Genomic DNA, 6039 nt, shown 5'->3' on the forward strand with positions numbered 1-6039 from the left:
AGCAGTGTTTTTTTTTTCAGAGCCAGTTTAAATTCTTTTTCCTTGTTTGGAGTCCTAATACAATTTGATACATTGTTTCTTGTTTCTTGCTGCTTAAGAAGCAGGCTTATAAACCTTAAACTAACTTGGAAGCTGCAATAAAAGTTGGGTCAGATTAAAGTCCTAATGAAGTCACCAAATAAACACCTCATACCCCAGGCAAAATAAATCTTGATTTGCCCCCTTTATCTACAGGGTTCGGGGTGAATTCGTAATTGCAAATGTTTTCGTTTGTTTGTTTGTTTTTAATTAATTTATTACAGCCATGGCAGACTAAATTCTCTGCCCCTTTATCTATGGGTAATATGGCCATAGAGCCAGAATTCATAAAATCCTTTGCATTCTCATTGATTTTCAGCCTTACCAATTCCAGACAAAATTTTCTGGCCCTTTATTTACTTGAACTGTTGGCTGGAGTTTTGCAGTTAAAAAAAATAGCTGACAATATGGTGGAAAAAATAACACCAGACATTCATTTTCAATGCATGATATACCATCTCTACCTCTTTCTGAATGGCACCTCAAACTCTTCATGCCAAACTTTAAAAATCTATCTTTCCATCCTTCTCCACCAAAGAGTAATGCTTGACTGAATTCAGGCCATTTCACTATACCACCAGGGTTTAAACTCACTTTTCAGTGCTTACAAACACATTTTCTCTCCCTCCTTTTTCTAAGTTTGGAAAGGGTTGGAAGGGATCTTGAGTAATCTAGTCCCCCCCTTCTGAAATATGGGGATCTCAACACTATCACTGCCCTTAGGATACACATACATTTGAGTACAGACGCCTGACTGGGAAGGAAACACAGGCTATGCCCTATCACGGAAGCACATGTGTGTACTAAGGGAAAAATAAGGAAGGGGAAGATTAAAAGTACCAACGTTATATAGAAGCCTTTAGCAAACCTTAAGATTGGATAAAGATTGGGAAATGTTCAAGACTTTCATATGTGCTTAAACTTTAAACCTTAATAGACAACGTGATAAAAACTTATATAATCACTCCATAAAAAAAAACAATTACACTCTTGTTCCAAGCTCTGAAAACCAATAATCTTTCCTTGCCAGAAAGCAGAGCTGGGCTGAATTTCAACCCATCACCACATCAGACACATTGCCTTTCACATAGCTCTAAAATGGGGGTTAGAAGGGACCCTGAGGTCATTTAGTCTAACCCTCTAAGATACAGGATTCACAAGATTTGAATGAAAATACCAACTTTATACAGAACCCTTGAGCAGATGAGTTGTTTTTTTCTTAAGAGACTGATATTAGGAGCCCAACAATAACCCTTCTGTCCAACACAATTGAAGTTAAAACTAGACTCAGATAGACAATTCCTGGCTATGGAAGCTCTACCTTTGACAAACAAATCACCTTTATTGGAATAGCTGTTCAATTTTCCTTTAGTCAATATTCATCTAGTCACTTGGAGAAAGACTCCCCTTTGGAGCCTCTCTCAATAACAAACATTTGCACACCTCATTCTCATATTTATAATGTTTAAGATTGATCGGTTCAACATTGTTTCTATACTAGAAATTTAAACAAGTTGGCAGTTTTAACTATGCACACTTAAGAAGGCAGTCTATGGATGTTGTAGCCAATTTAAACACACCCCATAACATTCTAAACCTTGAGTACATCTCTTATCCACTTATAGCTGGAGTTTATGAACATTTTCAAGTTTAAAATATTTTCAAAGCATTGAGCAAGCATTTTTAAACTTACAGCTCGTTATTTTCCTTCATCCTGCCCCCTCTTTTTACTTTTGGAGAGGAAACAATGGCCTTCTACAGCCTCTTTAAAACAAACCTTTACACACTACCTCCACTCTTTTAAATATTTGCCATGTTTTTGGGTTGATCAAGCCCTTACATAAGATTATTTAAGCAAGCTTGCCTTAATTTTTATATTATTTTAAACTATGCATGCTTTAAAAAAGGCAGTCTGTGGGTGTCATGGCCAAATTTTAAACACAAACCCCTAATTTCCTAAACCTGGATTATATCTCTCATTTACTTTAAAGGAAACAACTATCTATAGCAGACACAAGGAACAGACGCACATACACGTAACAGACAACACAGACAACATGTAACATGCAAACATATATAATTTTATACCATAACATACTTTGCAGGATTCCTCACAAAACTTTTCCCATTCAGAGTTCACCAGGGTTAATTTTAAAGCGGAGATTCACTGTATGTTAAAGGAACCTCCTGGTAGCAATTTCCCCTCATCTGGGTGGTCCATAGTAAATCGGACCCTATGTTTTTTTCTTACAAAGTTTTTGCAATTGGTTCCCTTCAAGCTTGTCCGCCCCGGGGATTTCATGCCAATTTAAGAGAACGAATTGGAGTGGACTTTCATCCTCAAAGTCCTTACCGGAGCAAAGCCTCAGTTGTGCTTTGCCTCGGTTGGGAGTCTGGGAAAGGAATTCCTTAGAGTGGGTTGCACCCATTTTACTTCTGTCTTTTTATACTGCAGTTCTGGGTCCCCGACCCTGTTCCTGGACACTCTTAACTTCCCGAGTCTATGACTCACCCCCACGTCCTAGTGGTGTTCCTGCCTGCCGTTCGCGTGCACTAACTACTAGGCGGCCTGGTGCAGCTAAAACCCTATTGGAACCCTCCCACTGGTCATCAATTGCCTGAGGGTTCCACAGCAACTTCCTGCCTCTTACAATCTAATAGAAAGACTACCTGCCCTGGACGCTTGCCCACGCAATGCCGGGTGGTTAGCCTTGGAAGGAAGGTTTTTTGAAAAGAACGGGTGACCTTGCGATCTAGAACAACCCCGTCACTTCCCGGTGGGGATCGGGGGTGTCTAGGGGCGGCTTCACCCGAAGATTAAGAGCAGAGGAATAGGAAACAGAGCTGGGATAGCCAGATTCCCAGATTGGTAGAAAAGCGACAGTTTGCTCAGACTTCTGCTCAGTTTGGCAGAAGGGAGCTGGGACAGTCTTTCTAAGCTCTGCGTTTAACGTAAAGACTGTTGCCCGGGACCTCAGTTCTACTCTGTAACTGTGCCTGGCAGCCTTGCTGCAACTAAGGTCCAAAGAGGAGAGTAGAAAAGGATAGTCCAAGTGGAGAAATAGATTTTTAGTTGCTGTGGTTCTTAGCTCACCCAAGGTGTCCCCTTTTAATACTCACGACCGATCCTTTCAGTCGAATCCCGTTGTCTCCAGCTTCCAACTGGTTCCTAAAAAAAAACAGCCTTGTCCCTTTAAACGTTGCTTCGTCCTGGGGGTCCCGCTTGGACTCTCAATTACTACCAAGTGCCTCGGGTCCTGAGGTTGGTTTACCCCCCTGCAAAAGAGGCAAGGGCGCGCTGGGCTCCCCTTCCTCAGTGAACCCGGAGCTCAAGGCAAAACTGGGTCCCCGAAGTGGTCGCCAAACTGTTGTAAAAATTTTGCAGAGCTACACGGCCCTAGAATTAAGTGGATCCTTGACCCAGGAAGAGTCCAGGTATCCTGGCAAGCAGACAAAGTTTAAGCGTCTCCTGCCCACCAAATAACAGAGACCAAACCAGGACGTGCGAAGCAAGGCACTTTTATTTTTGCTGTTGCAACAGGGTCCTTCCTCTCACACAGGAGAACAAGGAAGGAACCCCAAACAAAGATGTCTTGCCCTTAAAAAGAGATTTGAAATTGGTTTCAGCCCACCCCCCAGAAGCATCATCCATATGTCACAGAAGGGGTGTAGCCCAAGACCCCCCCTCCCTAGATTCATCATAGGTACATCATGAACGGGGAGGTCTGGTGGCAGTAATCTGAGCACCCTGGACCCTGCCCCCTGCCCCCAGAACCTAATCAACAAAATTGAGAGATATTTACATTTCCCTGTTTCCCAGCCAAGTTAATCACACCCTTTTGTCTGGCAGTCAGGTATCAGGATGCCAGGGATTATCACTTTAATTCCTGAGACAATGAGAAGGTTCCCCCCACCCCCCTTCTTCCTTGCAGAGGAACACCTGGTCAGAGAGAGTCAAAATGGTGTCAGTCAGGCCTGTTTTCCTGTGCTGCTTCAGACATGTTTCTGTACATTCATGTACATGTTTTATGAACAATTATTATATATATATATATGACCTCAAAATTCTTATAACAGCTTCCTCGCGAGAAAAGCGAAAACTTGGAGCTTTGGGTTTCGCTTGACAGCGCAGGAGAAAAACTCAACCCAAATCAGCCAAGGGCTGCCAGGTTTGTTAAGCCTGTTGTTTGACAGACCGAGACAGAGATACACACACACACATAGCGCACAACTGGGCTTTCTGCCAGAGGTGTGCTGTTTCTGAACATGAATGTTCCATTTAGCTCCCTCTTTGCTGTCCTTCTGCCGGCAGATGAATATATTGTTTTTACTGTATTGTATTTTTATTATCAAACACTGCTGTGGAATCTGATGGATGAAAAGGAGTCTATAATTTTTTTAAAAAAGAAAGAACAAAAGTGGGAACTCGGGTTATACTTTCCTGCACAGTAGGAAATCTGTATACATATGGGGTCTTGTTACTTCAAGCAATGTTTTCAAATTATAATAAAATAAATGTGTTATACTGTAAATTGGAAAGCTCTGTGTAATAAATAAAAAATCATAATAAACTTCCAACAACTAAACTGCTGTGTAAAAAATAAACCAAATAGAAGAGAAATGTGCATGTTTTTGTACCACTGCAGCAGTTAAGAGGTTTTTTTTTTTGAAAATTTAGACTAACAATTCTATAAGCATGTCTTAAGTTTTTGTTACCTGTTGTTTTGTACAAAATACACAGAACTTTAGAGGGAGTAAACACAGCATTATCGACAGCATCTTGTCATGTTTGCTTTCACTATGGTTGCTGGTCCTTTCCACAAGCCCATCATCAATCTGGAAAATCTAGAGGGGGTTTTAGATAGGGAACAGGCATTGTTCAGGTGTGGCAGATGGCCTGCCTGCTTTTATCTGTCTGTGTAGGAGAATGCTTGCTTTGCTTTTACTTTTCTCTTCTCTTCAGAACAGCTTTTGAGCTTTTGTGTGAAAGAAACGTTGGGGGCAAAAAGCGGTGGCATGATTCCATTTCAAACTTAGACCAGGCTCAGTTATGCCCTCTGAAAAACCAACCAGTTTGAACAAAGAGAAAGAGCAGAGATGGATACAACACAGAAGCTCACACCAAAAGGCTAACACAACAGTGTGTTTACAAAACTTCCTTCTCACTAGATACAAATCTTGTTTTAAACTGCCACTTTCCTCCCCTCAGTGTCACCTCATTCATTCTAGTGGTCAAACTGCTTCTGGTTTAAAATGGTAATTCCCCCTTCAGTTGTTAAAAACCTGCTGCGCCGATTGTGATGCGACATTACAGATCCTCCAGTGAGGGCTGTGCGGTGACCACCTCAAGTTTTTCCATAAATAGGAATAAATATATCACAGCTTTCCTCCAAGCTCAAAGTGGCACACATGGTTCTCCTCTTTCCGTTTTCTCCTGCAAGGTATATGGTAGGCTGAGAGACAATGACTGCTCCAGGTCACTTAAGGAACTTCACGGCTCAGCAGCGATTTGAACCCAGGCCTATCAGGTCTCAGTCCAACATTCTGACCACTACTCCACACTTGCCATGTGCGCTTGGTTGCAGCGCATGAGGTGCTCATGAGTTCATTGGGCTCGTAAATGTGTCCATGGGCCCAAATAGTTTGGCAATGCCTGGTTCGAGGTGTGAGCAATGTTGAGAAGACCTCACACCATTCACACAGTGAATGGACACCCCCCAAATGCTGCATGCGTCATTGTGAAGCCCCACACATTTATAAATGCAGGAAGCTGACTGGCCAGCATTCAGTTTAGATGGAGGAGTCCCCACAGAAGCTGGAGTCAGGGCCCTGCCCTCCAGGCCGGGTGGGAAAGACCTTGCAGCAGGGAGCAAGGGCCCCAACAGTTACCACGGACTGTTTATATAAACAGTCTTCTTTCTCATTTTATCGGCTTTCAAAAATAACTACAATCCAAACACC

This window comes from Zootoca vivipara, chromosome 1, assembly GCF_965207765.1.
Source record: "Zootoca vivipara chromosome 1, rZooViv2.hap1.1, whole genome shotgun sequence".
NCBI classification, from domain to species: domain Eukaryota; kingdom Metazoa; phylum Chordata; class Lepidosauria; order Squamata; family Lacertidae; genus Zootoca; species Zootoca vivipara.